Raw genomic sequence first — 16640 nt, forward strand, 5'->3', positions numbered from 1 at the left:
GCTTGGAATGCATTCTGTCTGTTGCGGCGGACAGACATGCAGCCTTCAATCCTGCAACCTGCTGAGATCCAAAATGGGGCAGGGTAGAGGGGTTGCTAAATTTAGTGCATTAATTGTCCAATAGTTTCAATTAAAGCATAGAATGCTCCATTTGAGGAAAACTTCCTTTTTTGCTCCAGAAATGTGCATCGCTGTTCTCTTGATGAGGGTGGCGTCCACTTGTTTTTGGCTGGGTGATCCTGATTATCGTTTGCAAACTTTGGATAAATAAGAGAGTAGGTTCAGTCTGCGACTGTGCAATTGGATTCTTCCCTGCTGTCCTCGATCCCCCACACCCCCCCCCTCGCTTCCCTCTGCTCTCCACATCCAAAAGATGGCAACGCGATAGCTTCCTGTTATCTGGATACATCTGTAAGTGTAGCATCCAAGATCTAAGATTAAAAAACAAGTAAGGAGTGAAGTGTGATGCTGGCATGGGCATGATCCTGTTTAGGCCTGTTTGGAGATAAAAGTCATCTTTGAATTCCAGAATCCCAAGGAGCCTTCTCACCTTGAAATCAAAGGCACGTGTTTATCCTGAAATGGCTTGTTGAGAGTGATGACAGTGTGCAATGAGCTGTTTGGTTTATTGTCGCTGCCTGTGGCTGGTGGCAAACTGCATACTCACCAGCTCCACCCCGACAGCTTCAGCTGTTGGCAGCCCGCAGGTCACGGCACTGAACAGGATGCAATAAAAAGGCAGGACAGCTTCACACTAAGAAGGCCTTCTGGTGCATGTTGACAAGAAAAACGCTATTAAATACCTAAGAGGTCCTGCACGGTGTTATAGTAACGAGCAAACACCTACAAAAGCTCTTGTTTTAAAGGAATTTGGAGGGATACTGACCTGTAGAGAGAGTGTGGAGAAAATATGATAATAGCGCAAAATAGTGGAATAGTTTAGTACAAATTAAATTATTGTCATGGTTTCGGCACTGCCTCACCATAATTAAAGGGGTATCATTTTCCTGTCAATTTGTTCAGAGGTAGTCTCTGTTTGGAAACACATGATAACATTTATTTATGATGTGGCATATAATCCGCCACAGAAATGTGTGCTTGGATTCTCCGTTTGGGGACCCCCCCCCCCCCCCCCCACCCCCCCCCCCCCCCCCCACCCCCCCACCCCCCCATCAGACCCCCTAAATAGGAGGAATCACCCAAGACTGCCTGAATAGGGGGACCCACCCAAGACTGCCTGAATAGGGGGACCCCCTGATTAGGGGGATCTCCCCGAGACCACCTGAATAGGGTGACCCCGCCCCAACACTCCTTGAATAGGGGGATCCCACTGAAACCCCGTGAATCACAGAACAAGACAGTGCACAAGAGGCTCTTCGGCCCATCGAGTCTGCACCGATGCTTGAAAAACACCTGACTTATCTACTTAATCCCATTTGCCAGCAGCACTTGGCCCATAGCCTTGAACATTATGATGTGCCAAGTGCTCATCAGGTATTTTGTAAAGGATGTGAGGCTATCTGCCGCTACCATTCTCCCAGGCAGTGCATTCCAGACATCACTACCCTCTGGGTAAAAAAGGTTTCCCTCAAATCCCCCTTAAACCTCTGCCCCTCACCTTGAACTTGTGTCCCCTCATAACTGACCCTTCAACTAAGGGAACAGCTACTCGCTATTCACCCTGTCCGTGCCCCTCATAATCTTTTACACCTCTATCAGGTCACCCCCTCAGTCTTCTCTGTTTCAGCGAAAACAAACCAAGTCTACACAACCTTTCTTCATAACTTAAATGTGCCATCCCAGGCAACATCCTGGTAATTGCCTCTGCACCCACTCCAGTGCAATCACATCCTTCCTATAATGTGGCGACCAGAATTGCACACTGTACTCCAGCTGTGGCCTCACCAAAGTTGGATACAACTCCAACATGATATCACAGCTTTTGTAATCTTTGCCTCGATTGATAAAGGAAAGTGTGCCACATGCCAGGTGAAGGAGACACAGCCTGAGTGAGTGAGACACAGCCAGAGTGGGAATTGGAACTTGGTAATTTGGGCAGTGTGGTCATTTAAGAGGTAAGTGGTGAATTAAAATCTTCAAAACTGTTTTTCAGTTAAAAGGTCAGTGACAAGCTCAATGTCTGATTGGCTGAAGCTGCCCCATGATAATTGCTGAGAGGCAGCTATCTGTCAGTCATCTGAGGCCGGTTTAGTGGCACAAGGGTGTACATTGTATTCTTCTGTTTGAAGCTTGGGTAGTGTGATTCATAAGAACATAAGAAACATAAGAACATAAGAACAGAAGAACTAGGAGCAGGAGTAGGCCATCTGGCCCCTCGAGCCTGCTCCGCCATTCAATGAGATCATGGCTGATCTTTTGTGGATTCAGCTCCACTTTCCGGCCCGAACACCATAACCCTTAATCCCTTTATTCTTCAAAAAACTATCTATCTTTATCTTAAAAACATTTAATGAAGGAGCCTCAACTGCTTTACTAGGCAAGGAATTCCAAAGATTCACAACCCTTTGGGTGAAGAAGTTCCTCCTAAACTCAGTCCTAAATCTACTTCCCCTTATTTTGAGGCTATGCCCCCTAGTTCTGCTTTCACCCGCCAGTGGAAACAACCTGCCCGCATCTATCCTATCTATCCCCTTCATAATTTTACATGTTTCTATAAGATCCCCTCTCATCCTTCTAAATTCCAACAAGTACAGTGCCAGTCTACTCAATCTCTCCTCGTAATCCAACCCCTTCAGCTCTGGGATTAACTTAATGAATCTCCTCTGCACACCCTCCAGTGCCAGTACGTCCTTTCTGAAGTAAGGAGACCAAAACTGAACACAATACTCCAGGTGTGGCCTCACTAACACCTTATACAATTGCAGCATAACCTCCCTAGTCTTAAACTCCATCCCTCCAGCAATGAAGGGCAAAATTCCATTTGCCTTCTTAATCACCTGTTGCACCTGTAAACCAACTTTTTGTGACTCATGCACTAGCACACCCAGGTCTCTCTGCACAGCAGCATGTTTTAATATTTTATCATTTAAATAATAATCCCTGTTGCTGTTATTCCTACCAAAATGGATAACCTCACATTTGTCAACATTGTATTCCATCTGCCAGACCCTAGCCTATTCACTTAGCCTATCCAAATCCCCCTGCAGATTTCCAGTATTCTCTGCACTTTTTTGCTTTACCACTCATCTTAGTGTCGTCTGCAAACTTGGACACATTGCCCTTGGTCCCCAGCTCCAAATTATGTAAATTATGAACAATTGTGGGCCCAACACTGATCCCTGAGGGACACCACTAGCTACTGATTGCCAACCAGAGTAACACCCATTAATCCCCACTCTTTGCTTTCTATTAATTAACCAATCCTCTATCCATGCTACTACTTTCCCCTTAATGCCATGCATCTTTATCTCATACAGCAACTTTTTGTGTGGCATCTTGTCAAAGGTTTTCTGGAAATCCAGATATACCACATCCATTGGCTCCCAGTTATCTACCGCACTGGTAATATCCTCATTAAATTCCACTAAATTAGTTAGGCACGACCTGCCCTTTATGAACCCATGCTGCGTCTGCCCAATGGGACAATTTCCATTCAGATGCCTCGCTGTTTCTTCCTTGATGATAGATTCCAGCATCTTCCCTACTACCGAAGTTAAGCTCATTGGCCTATAATTCCCCGCTTTCTGCCTACCTCCTTTTTTAAACAGTGGTGTCACGTTTGCGCATTTCCAATCCACCAGGACCACCCCAGAGTCTAGTGAATTTTGGTAAATTATCACTCGTGCATTTGCAATTTTCCTAGCCATCTCTTTTAGCACTCTGGGATGCATTCCATCAAGGCCAGGAGACTTGTCTACCTTTAGCCCCATTAGCTTGCCCATCACTACCTCCTTAGTGATAACAATCCTCTCAAGGTCCTCACCTGTTATAGCCTCATTTCCATCAGTCACTGGCATGTTATTTGTGTCTTCCACTGTGAAGACTGACTCAAAAAACCTGTTCAGTTCCTCAGCCATTTCCTCATCTGCCATTATTAAATCTCCCTTCCTATCCTCTAAAGGACCAATATTTACCTTAGCCACTCTTTTTTGTTTTATATATTTGTCGAAACTTTTAGAACATAGAACGATACAGCGCAGTACAGGCCCTTCGGCCCACGATGTTGCACTGAAACAAAAACCATCTAACCTACACTATGCCATTATCAACCATATGCTTATCCAATAAACTTTTAAATGCCCTCAATGTTGGCGAGTTCACTACTGTTGCAGGTAGGGCATTCCACGGCCTCACCACTCTTTGCGTAAAGAGCCTACCTCTGACCTCAGTCCTATATCTATTACCCCTCAGTTTAAAGCTATGTCCCCTCGTGCCAGCCATTTCCATCCGCAGGAGAAGGCTCTCACTGTCCAACCTATCTAACCCCCTGATCATTTTGTATGCCTCTATTAAGTCTCCTCTTAACCTTCTTCTCTCCAACGAAAACAACCTCAAGTCCATCAGCCTTTCCTCATAAGATTTTCCCTCCATACCAGGCAACATCCTGGTAAATCTCCTCTGCACCCGCTCCAAAGCCTCCACGTCCCCCCTATAATGCGGTGACCAGAACTGTACGCAATACTCCAAATGCGGCCGTACCAGAGTTTTGTACAGTTGCAACATGACCTCCTGACTCCGGAACTCAATCCCTCTACCAATAAAGGCCAACACTCCATAGGCCTTCTTCACAACCCTATCAACCTGGGTAGCAACTTTCAGGGATCTATGTACATGGACACCTAGATCCCTCTGCTCATCCACACTTCCAAGAACTTTACCATTAGCCAAATATTCCGCATTCTTGTTATTCCTTCCAAAGTGAATCACCTCACACTTCTCTACATTGAACTCCATTTGCCACCTCTCAGCCCAGCTCTGCAGCTTATCTATGTCCCTCTGTAACCTGCTACATCCTTCCACACTGTCGACAACACCACCGACTTTAGTATCGTCTGCAAATTTACTCACCCACCCTTCTGCGCCTTCCTCTAGGTCATTGATAAAAATGACAAACAGCAACGGCCCCAGAACAGATCCTTGTGGTACGCCACTTGTAACTGAACTCCATTCTGAACATTTCCCATCAACCACCACCCTCTGTCTTCTTTCAGCTAGCCAATTTCTGATCCACATCTCTAAATCAGCCTCAGTCCCCAGCCTCTGTATTTTCTGCAATAGCCTACCGTGGGGAACCTTATCAAACGCTTTACTGAAATCCATATACACCACATCAACTGCTCTACCCTCGCCTACCTGTTCAGTCACCTTCTCAAAGAACTCGATAAGGTTTGTGAGGCATGACCTACCCTTCACAAAGCCATGCTGACTATCCCTGATCATATTATTCCTATCTAGATGATTATAAATCTTGTCTCTTATAATCCCCTCCAAGACTTTACCCACTACAGACGTGAGGCTCACCGGTCTATAGTTCCCGGGGTTGTCTCTGCTCCCCTTTTTGAACAAAGGGACTACATTTGCTATCCTCCAGTCCTCTGGCACTATTCCTGTCGCCAATGATGACATAAAAATCAAAGCCAAAGGTCCAGCAATCTCTTCCCTGGCCTCCCAGAGAATCCTAGGATAAATCCCATCAGGCCCCGGGGACTTATCTATTTTCAGCCTGTCCAGAATTGCCAACACCTCTTCCCTACGTACCTCAATGCCATCTATTCTAATAGCCTGGGTCTCAGCATTCTCCTACACAACATTATCTTTTTCCTGAGTGAATACTGACGAAAAATATTCATTTAGTATCTCGCCTATCTCTTCAGACTCCACGCACAACTTCCCATCCCTGTCCTTGACTGGCCCTACTCTTACCCTAGTCATTTGCTTATTCCTGACATACCTATAGAAAGCTTTTGGGTTTTCCTTGATCCTACCTGCCAAATACTTCTCATGTCCCCTCCTTGCTCGTCTTAGCTCTCTCTTTAGATCCTTCCTCGCTACCTTGTAACTATCCATCGCCCCAACTGAAACTTCACACCTCATCTTCACATTGGCCTCCTTCTTCCTCTTAACAAGAGATTCCACTTCTTTGGTAAACCACGGTTCCCTCGCTTTCCGCCTTCCTCCCTGCCTGACCGGTACGTACTTATCAAGAACACGCAGTAGCTGATCCTTGAACAAGCTCCACTTATCCAGTGTGCCCAACACTTGCAGCCTACTTCTCCAACCTATCCCCCCCAAGTCACGTCTAATGGCATCATAATTGCCCTTCCCCCAGCTATAACTCTTGCCCTGCGGTGTATACTTATCCCTTTCCATCACTAACGTAAACGTCACCGAATTGTGGTCACTGTCCCCAAAGTGCTCTCCTACCTCCAAATCCAACACCTGGCCAGGTTCATTACCCAAAACCAAATCCAACGTGGCCTCGCCTCTTGTTGGCCTCTCAACATATTGTGACAGGAAACCTTCCTGCACACACTGTACAAAAAACGACCCATCTAATGTACTCGAACTATATCTTTTCCAGTCAATATTTGGAAAGTTAAAGTCTCCCATAATAACTACCCTGTTACTTTCGCTCTTATCCAGGATCATCCTCGCCATCCTTTCCTCTACATCCCTAGAACTATTTGGAGGCCTATAGAAAACTCCCAACAGGGTGACTTCTCCTTTCCTGTTTCTAACCTCAGCCCATACTACCTCGGAAGATGAGTCCCCATCTAGCATCCTCTCCGCCACCGTAATACTGCTCTTGACTAGCAGCGCCACACCACCCCCTCTTTTGCCTCCTTCTCTGAGCTTACTAAAACACCTAAACCCCGGAACCTGCAACATCCATTCCTGTCCCTGCTCTATCCATGTCTCCGAAATGGCCACAACATCGAAGTCCCAGGTACCAACCCATGCTGCCAGTTCCCCTACCTTATTTCATATACGCCTGGCATTGAAGTAGACACACTTCAAACCACCTACCTGAACACTGGCCCCCTCCTGCGACGTCAAATCTGTGCTCCTGACCTCTATACTCTCATTCTCCCGTACCCTAAAACTACAATCCAGGTTCCCATGCCCCTGCTGCATTAGTTTAAACCCCCCCAAAGAGCACTAACAAATCTCCCGCCCAGGATATTTGTGCCCCTCAGGTTCAGATGTAGACCATCCTGTCTGTAGAGGTCCCACCTTCCCCAGAAAGAGCCCCAGTTATCCAGAAATCTGAATCCCTCCCGCCTGCACCATCCCTGTAGCCACGTGTTTAATTGCTCTCTCTCCCTATTCCTCATCTCATTATCACGTGGCACGGGCAACAACCCAGAGATAACAACTCTGTTTGTTCTCGTTCTGAGCTTCCATCCTAGCTCCCTGAAAGCCTGCCTGACATCCTTGTCCCCTTTCCTACCTACGTCGTTAGTGCCAATGTGGACCACGACTTGGGGCTGCTCCCCCTCCCCCTTAAGGACCCGGAAAACACGATCCGAGACATCACGTACCCTTGCACCTGGGAGGCAACATACCAAACATGAGTCTCTCACGCTCCCACAAAATCTCCTATCTGTGCCCCTGACTATCGAGTCCCCAATTACTAATGCTCTGCTCCTCTCCCCCCTTCCCTTCTGAGCAACAGGGACAGACTCCGTGCCAGAGGCCCGTACCCCATGGCTTACCCCTGGTAAGTCCCCCCCCCCACAAGTATCCAAAGCGGTATACTTGTTTCTCAGGGGAACGACCGCAGGGGATCCCTGCACTGACTGCTTCTTCCCAGTCCCTCTTACAGTTACCCATCTATCTCCAATCTTTGGTGTAACTAATTCCCAGAAGCTGCTATCTATGGCCCCCTCTGCCTCCTGAATGATCCGCAGTTCTTCCAACTCCAGCTCCAGTTCCCTAACTCGGTCTTGGAGGAGCTGGAGATGGCAGCACTTCCTGCAGGTAAAATCAGCAGGGACACTAACGGCATCCCTCACCTCAAACATCCTGCAGGAGGAACATTGCACTCCCTTCCCTGCCATCCCTCTAACTTTCAACCAAGATCTGGCTAACAACTAAATTAAAAAAAAAATAATAATAATAATACAATATGGTACTTACCTCACACCAATGGGTTTTATTATTAAGTTAGAGGAGGAGGGCGGGTGGGAGACACTACACGTGTAGTGTCTCGGGTTTCCTCTCCACCAGAATTTATTGGTGAGGGACTTCCCAGATGTCCGCGGGTCGAACTTCCTGTTCCCGCCTTAAAAAATATTTTTTTTAAAACAAATACAACAGCAGCAAAGAGGAACAGAAACGGGACCAGGTAAGTGTTTACTTAAATACTCACCCACCAGCAGCCCCCGCACTCTGCTCCCGCTGAAACTCCAAGAGATGCTCCTGCAAGGTAAGTTATTTTAAACTTCAATACTCACCCACCAGCAGCCTCTGCACTCCGCTCCCGCTGAAACTCCAAGTGATTGCCCCTGCAAGGTAAGTTATTTTAAACCTAAATACTCACCTACCGGCAACCCCTGCACGCCGCTTTCCATAAGTTCGCGGGTCGAACTTCCTGTTCTCGCCTTAAAAAATAATTTTTAAAAAAAAATACAACAGCAGCAAAGAGGAACAGAAACGGGACCAGGTAAGTGTTTACTTAAATACTCACCCACCAGCAGCCCCCGCACTCCGCTCCCGCTGAAACTCCAAGAGATGCTCCTGCAAGGTAAGTTATTTTAAACTTCAATACTCACCCACCAGCAGCCTCTGCACTCCGCTTTTACTGTCTGTTTTTATATTCTGAGCAAGTTTCCTCTCATAATCTATCTTACTCTTCTTTATAGCTTTTTTAGTAGCTTTCTGTTGCCCCCTAAATATTTCCCAGTCCTCTAGTCTCCCACTAATCTTTGCTACTTTGTATGCTTTTTCCTTCAATTTGATACTCTCCCTTATTTCCCTAGATATCCACGGTCGATTTTCCCTCTTTCCGTCCTTCCTTTTTGTTGGTATAAGCCTTTGCTGAGCACTGTGAAAAATCGCTTGGAAGGTTCTCCACTGTTACTCAACTGTTTCTCCATAAAGTCTTTGCTCCCAGTCTACCTTAGCTAGTTCTTCTCTCATCCCATTGTAATCTCCTTTGTTTAAGCACAAAACACTAGTGTTTGATTTTACCTTCTCACCCTCCACCTGTCTTTTAAATTCCACCATATTGTGATCGCACCTTCCGAGAGGATCCTGAACTATGAGATCCTGAATCAATCCTGTCTCATTACACAGGACCAGATCTAGGACCGCTTGTTCCCTCGTAGGTTCCATTACATACTGTTCCAGGAAACTATCGCGGATACATTCTATAAACTCCTCCTCAAGGCTGCCTTGACTGACCTGGTTAAACAAATCGACATGTAGATTAAAATCCCCCATGATAACTGCTGTACCATTTCTACATGCATCAGTTATTTCTTGTTTATTGCCTGCCCCATCATAATGTTACTATTTGGTGGCCTATAGACTACTCCTATCAGTGACTTTTCCGCCTTACTATTCCTGATTTCCACCCGAATGGATTCAACCTTATCCTCCATAGCACCAATGTCATCCCTTACTATTACCCGGATGTCATCCTTAAATAACAGAGCTACACCACCTCCGTTACCATCCACTCTGTCCTTCCGAATAGTTTTATACCCTTGGATATTTAACTCCCAGTCGTGACCATCCTTTAACCATGTTTCAGTAATGGCCACTAAATCATAATCATTCACGATGATTTGCGCCATCAACTCATTTACCTTATTCCGAATACTACAAGCATTCAGGTAAAGTACACTTATGTTGGCTTTTTTACCTCTGTTCTGAATCTTAAGACCTCGATCGGTAACCTCTCCTAAGTTATATTTCCTCTTAACTTTTCTCCTAATTTTCCTTGTCGTTGAACCCATATCTTCATGTAACAACCTGCCGCGTCGCTTACCATTAATGTTTTCACTTCCCGTTTTATTCTTTTTAGTATTCCTGGTCCTATTCACTGAGCTCCCCTCAGTCACTGTACCTTGTACTGTCGCCCTTTTTGATTTTTGACTATGGCTTCTCTGCCTTACACTTTCCCCCTTACTGCCTTTTGTTTCTGTCCCTGTTTTACTACCTTCCAACTTCCTGCATCGGTTCCCATCCCTTGCCACATTAGTTTAAACTCTCCCCAACAGCTCTAGCAAACACCCCCCCAGGACATCGGTTTCAGTCCTGCCCAGGTGCAGACCGTCCGGTTTGTACCGGTCCCATGTCCCCCAGAACTGGTTCCAATGCCCCAGGAATTTGAATCCCTCCCTCTTGAACCATCTCTCGAGCCACGTATTCATCCTATATATCCTGACATTCCTACTCTGACTAGCTCGTGGCACTGGTCGCAATCCTGAGATTACTACCTTTGAGGTCCTACTTTTTAGTTTAACTCCTAACTCCCTGAATTCAGCTTGTAGGACCTCATCCTGTTTTTTACCTATATCGTTGGTGCCTATGTGCACCACGACAGCTGGCTGTTCACACTCCCCCCACCCCCCCAGAATGTCCTGCAGCCGCTCCGAGACATTCTTGACCCTTGCACCAGGGAGGTAACATACCATCCTGGAGTCTCGATTGCGTCCGCAGAACCGCCTGTCTATTCCCCTTACGATTGAGTCCCCTATCACTAAAGCCCTGCCATTCTTCTTCCTGCCCAGCTGCGCAGCAGAGCCAGCCATGGTGCCATGAGCCTAGCTACTGCTGCCTTCCCCTGGTGAGCCATCTCCCTCAACAGTATCCAAAGCGGTATATCTGTTTTGCAGGGAGATGACTGCAGGGGTCACCTGCACTGCCTTCCTACTCTTGCTCTGTCTTTTGGTCACCCATTTTCTATCTCCCTCAGTACCTTTCACCTGCGATGTGACCAACTCGCTAAACATGCTATCCACGACGTCCTCAGCATCGCGGATGCTCCAAAGAGAGTCCATCCGCAGCTCCAGAGCCGTCAAGCGGTCTAACAGGAGCTGCAACTGGACACACCTCTTGCACGTGAAGGAGCCAGGGACAGTGGACATGCCCCTGAGCTCCCACATCACACACGCGGAGCATGACACGGGTCTGAGATCTCCTGCCATGTCTTAAACCTTCGGTTAACTTCAACAATTACAATTTCCCCCCAAAAATAAATAAATAAACAAATAAACAACGAAGAAAAAATAAATAAATATAACAATGAAAAGAAAAAGAAAACAGAAAAACTACTTACCCGTCACTTACCAGGGATAATAAGCACCTCCTCCCCACCCAGCTTCGAATTCCCACCTAGATTCAAATTTCCAAACTCACTCTTTGCTGTCTCACTCTGGCTGTGTCTTCTCTGGCTCACTGGGAGAACTCACTGGGAGTGAGTTACAAGTTGCTCTTTTTAAATTGTCCTGAGTTGACTCCCCTCCCCCACCTGCTTTTCGATCAAGGTAGATTTAAGTGACTGACACTTAACTGCCAACCAGTTATGTGAGTGGGTGGGGCAGCCCTTGTTAACCTACACTGCAAAATTCTAGCTTAATTTAAATTAGTTTAAACTCCTGAAATTTAAAAGGAGCTGCCTTACTGTTTTGATTCAATTCCCACCTAGATTCAAATTCCCAAACTCACTCTTGGTTCTGTCTCACTCTGGCTGTCTCTTCTCTGGCTCACTGAGAGAACTCATCTTGTTTAGCTGAGTTCTGTATAAAAGACAGGCAGAAAGCGCACTCAGTAAGCTTTGTGCAGGTGAAGGAGCCACATCCTGAGTGAGTGAAAGACATCCAGAATGGGAATTGGAACTTGGTAATTTAGGCAGTGTGATAATTCAGCGCGGAGTGGGAGGAGGTGCTGTTTTCCTTTTTGTTCTGTTTCCTTTGTTTGGCTTTGTAACTGGTAATCTGCAGGAAGAGATCCAGAGTGCATTCCGGGAAGCAGGGAGAAAACCAGGGAGCACCCGGAGAAGGTAGGTGATATACAATCTTACCCCCAGGTTCTAGCGGCCTTCATTTTCGAGAGCGAGCCGGGGAGCAGCTTGGGAACAGGTAAGTGATAGATATTCTGCTATTCTAAGTGATCTGACTTGGGGGGGGGGGAGACTGAAAAGTGACGTCACAGGAAAGCTGTGACCTGATTGGCTGGGAGGGAATCTGCACTAAATTAAAAAATTTAACATTGTTAAACTAATTAAACATAATTAAATAATTACTTAATCATAATGTAAAGGGATATCTAAGCCAGAGACCTGAGAATACTGTATTTAGCATTTACATTTATAGTAAAAATCTAGTGCTAGGAAACATAGTTAACAGTAACTTTTTAAAAAAATTATTTTTAAATTTAATTGACTAATTAATTAACGTAATGTCAATTAGAGGGGTGCAGTGCTCTGACTGAGAGGTGTGGCCGGTCCGGGAGGCTTGCAGCATCCCGGATAGCTTCATCTGCAGAAAGTGCACCCAACTGGGGCTCCTCACAGTTTGGTTGGAGCAGCAGATGGATGCACTTAGGAGCATGCAAGTGGCGGAAAGCGTCATAGATAGCAGTATATAAATGTGGTCACACCCAAGGTGCAGGCAGAGAGATGGGTGACCACCAGAAGGGGCAGGCAGTCAGTGCAGGAATCCTCTGTGGTTGTCCCCCTCTTAAACAGGTATACCCCTTTGGATACTGTCGGGGATGATAGCCTATCAGGGGAAAACAGCAGTAGCCAGAGCAGTGGCACCATGGCTGGCTCTGATGATCAGCAGGGAGGGTCAAAGCGCAGAAGAGCAATAGACATAGGGGACTCTATAGTCAGGGATACAGATAGGCGCTTCTGTGGATGTGAAAGAGACTCCAGGATGGTATGTTGCCTCCCTGGTGCCAGGTCCAGGATGTCTCAGAACGGGTAGTGGGCATCCTGAAGAGGGAGGGCAAACAGGCAGAGGTCGTGGTACATATTGGTACTACCGACATAGGCAGGAAGGGGGATGAGGTCCTGCAGCAGGAGTTCAGCGAGCTAGGCAGAAAGTTAAAAGACAGGACTGCAAGGGTTGTAATCTCGGGATTACTCCCTGGGCCACGTGCCAGTGAGGCTAGAAATAGGAAAATGGAGCAGCTAAACACGTGGCTAAACAGCTGGTGCAGGAGGGAGATTTTCAGTTATCTGGACCACTGGGAGGTCTTCTGGGGCAGGTGTGACCTGTATAAGAAGGATGGGTTGCATCTAAACTGGAGAGGCATATATCCTGGCCGCGAGGTTTGCTAGTGTCACACGGGAGGGTTTAAATTAGTATGGCAGGGGGGTGGGTACTGGAGCAATAGTTCAGAAGGTGAAAAAATTGAGGGAGACATAGGGATTAGGGCCAATATGGCTCTGAGGAAGAGCAGACAGGGAGATGTTGCTGAAAACAGCAGAACTGGTGCCTGAAGTGCACATGTTTTTTTTTAACAAACAATTTTATTGAGGTATTTTTTGGCATTGTAAACAGTTACAGATTACGGAAATATGCAAACATCAAAGAAAAACCAACACTTCAACCAAACCATAATTCACCTGCCCACTCCCCTCCCATGGACACTACCCACCTATTTATCCCTCCTACTCTACTCTAATCTCCCCCCCCTTCCCCCTCCCTCCCCCCCTCCCCCCTCTGTTGACGTTCACTCTCCCGCGAAGAAGTCGATGAATGGTTGCCACCTTCGGGCGAACCCCAATACAAATCCCCTCAAGGTGAACTTAATTTTTTCCATACCCAGAAAACTTGACATGTCCGAAAGCCATAGTTCGGTCTTCGGGGGTTTTGAGTCCCTCCATGCCAGCAGTATTCGCCGCCGGGCTATTAGTGAAGCAAAGACCAGAACATTTGCCTCTTTCTCCCCCTGGACTCCCAGGTCTTCTAAAACCCCCAAAATTGCCACCTCTGGACTCATCACCACCCTTGTTTTCAGCACCCGGGCCATGACCCCCCGCAAATCCCTCCCAGTACCCCCTAAGCTTAGGACATGCCCAAAACATGTGAACGTGGTTCGCTGGTCCTCCCGCGCATCTAGCGCACTTGTCCTCTACCCCAAAGAATTTGCTCATCCGAGCCACCGTCATGTGGGCCCGGTGAATGACCTTAAACTGAATCAGGCTGAGCCTAGCACATGTTGCAGTTGGGTTTACCCTACTCAGGGCTTCCGCCCACAGCCCGTCCTCCATCTCCCCGCCGAGCTCCTTCTCCCATTTGAGTTTCAGTTCCTCCTTCTGGGACTCTTCTCCCTTCATGAGCACCTTGTAAATATCCGAGACTCTACCCTCTCCTCCTTCGCCTCTAGAGACTATTCTGTCCTGGATCCCTATTGGCGGGAGGCGTGGGAAGGATGGGACCTGTCTGCGTACAAAGTCCTGCACCTGTAAGTACCTAAAGTCATTTCCCCTTACCAGCCCAAATTTCTCCTCTAAGCCCCTCAAACTCGCAAAGCTCCCCTCCAGGAACATATCGCCCACCCTCCCCACACCCGCCGCCGCCATGTTCGAAACCCTCCATCCATGTTCCCAGGGGTGAATCGATGGTTATCACAAATTGGAGCCCAGACCGAAGCACCCACCTCCCCTGCATGCTTTCTCCACTGGCCCCAAATCCGCAGGGCCGCCCCCACTACCGGGCTGGTGGAGTACCTGGCTGGCGCAAGCGGCAGGGGAGCCGTGACCAGGGCTGCCAAACTGGTGCCCCTGCACGAAGTCGCCTCCACTCGCTCCCAGATAGACCCCGTACCCACCATCCACTTCCTCATCATGGCTATGTTAGCCGCCCAGTAGTAGTTGATCAGACTCGGCAATGCCAGTCCCCCCTCGCTGCGGCTCCTTTCAAGCATTGCCTTCCTCACCCGGGGGGATTTTCCCGCCCAGACAAAGGTCATGATGATTTTGCCAGTCCTTTTGAAGAAGGACAGTGGGATAAAGATCGGGAGGCACTGGAAGATGAACAGAAATCTAGGGAGGATTGTCATCTTTACTGTCTGCACCCTCCCCGCAAGTGACAGCGGGAGTGCATCCCATCTCCAAAACTCATTCTTCATTTGTTCCACCACCCTAGTCAAATTTAACTTATGTAACCTGCCCCAGTCTCGTGCCACCTGTATCCCCAAGTACCGGAAACCTTTCTCCACCAGCCTAAATGGCAGCTCCTTCAGTCTATTCTCCTGGCCCCTTGCCTGCACCACAAACATTTCACTCTTGGCCATATTTAATTTGTACCCTGAAAACCGGCCGAACGTCCTCAATGTTTCCAGTATATTTTCCATCCTGGCCAGTGGGTCCGACACGTACAGGAGCAGGTCATCCGCATAGAGAGAGACCCTGTGCTCCACCCACCCCCCCCCCCCCACCCCCCTAGTCATTCCCTCCACCCCTTTGCAGCTCTCAGCGCAATTGCCAACAGTTCTATGGCCAGCGCGAACAGCAACGGGGAGAGTGGGCACCCCTGTCTGGCCCCGCGATATAGTCTGAAGTAATCTGACATTATCCTGTTTGTCCTTACTCTAGCTTTTGGGGCCTGGTGCAATAGTCTGACCCAATTAACCAGTCCCTCCCCGAACCCAAACCGTCCGAGTACCTCCCACAAATAGTCCCACTCCACCTGGTCAAAGGCCTTCTCAGCGTCCATTGCCACCACTATTTCCACCTCCTTGCCCGTCTGGGCATCATAATCACATTAAGCAGTCTTCTCAAGTTGGCTGTCAGCTGCCTACCTTTCACAAACCCTGTCTGATCGTCCCCAATCACCTCTGGTACGCAGTCCTCAATTCTAAACGCAAGGACCTTGGCCAGGAGCTTGGCGTCCACATTGATCAGGGAGATTGGCCTGTGTGACCCGCAGGAATTCGGGTCCTTGTCCCGCTTTAATATCAGCGAGATGGTGGCTTGCGACATCGTCGGAGGTAGGGTCCCTCTGTCCCTCGCCTCATTAAAAACCCTAGTCAGGACCGGTCCCACTATCTCTGAGAACTTTTTGTAAAACTCTACTGGGTATCCATCCGGTCCCGGGGCTTTCCCCGACTGCATGGCCTTTAGGCCTCCCAATACCTCCTCCGCTCTAATCGGGGCCCCCAGCCCGTCCACTATTCCCCCGCCTACTTTTGGGAAGGTTAGTCCGTCCAGGAACCGTTTCATCTCCTCCGGCTCCTCCGGGGGTTCTGAAGTGTAAAGCTTACTATAAAAGTCCCGAAATACCATATTCAGTCCTGACGGGTCCCCCACTCTGCTCCCCTTCCCATCCACCACTCTACTTATTTCCCTGGCCACCTCCCTCTTCCTGAGTTGCTGCGCTAGCAATCTGCTGGCCTTCTCCCCATGCCCATGCACCACTCCCTTCGCCTTCCTAAGTTGTTCCACGACCTAACTCATGGATAGCACCCCCAGTTCCGCCTGCAATCTCCGTCTCTCCCTGAGTAGGTCCTCCCCCGGGGCCCCCGCATGCTCCTCGTCTATCCGGTGAATTTCCCTAACCAATCTGTCCATTTCTGCTCTGTCCGCCCTGACCCTGTCAGCCCGAATTGAGATCAGCTCCCCCCTCACTACTGCCTTCAGCGCCTCCCACAGGGTCACCTGCAAGTAATTTTCAGGGCTTCCACCCATACCCCATCCTCCATCTCCCCACCGAGTAATG

General features: G+C 48.1%; 1 long non-coding RNA gene across 1 annotated transcript in view; it reads right to left on the reverse strand.

The window, feature by feature from the left end:
* Positions 1–357: 357 nt before the first annotated feature.
* The window catches only part of LOC140411736 (uncharacterized), a 57525-nt gene continuing 41242 nt past the window's right edge, over positions 358–16640 (reverse strand). The window contains exon 3 of the long non-coding RNA XR_011940978.1: positions 358–431. This is a non-coding gene — a long non-coding RNA (uncharacterized lncRNA). The remainder of the gene's footprint in view (positions 432–16640) is intronic.

The sequence above is a fragment of the Scyliorhinus torazame genome, chromosome 4 (assembly GCF_047496885.1).
Source record: "Scyliorhinus torazame isolate Kashiwa2021f chromosome 4, sScyTor2.1, whole genome shotgun sequence".
NCBI lineage: Eukaryota > Metazoa > Chordata > Chondrichthyes > Carcharhiniformes > Scyliorhinidae > Scyliorhinus > Scyliorhinus torazame.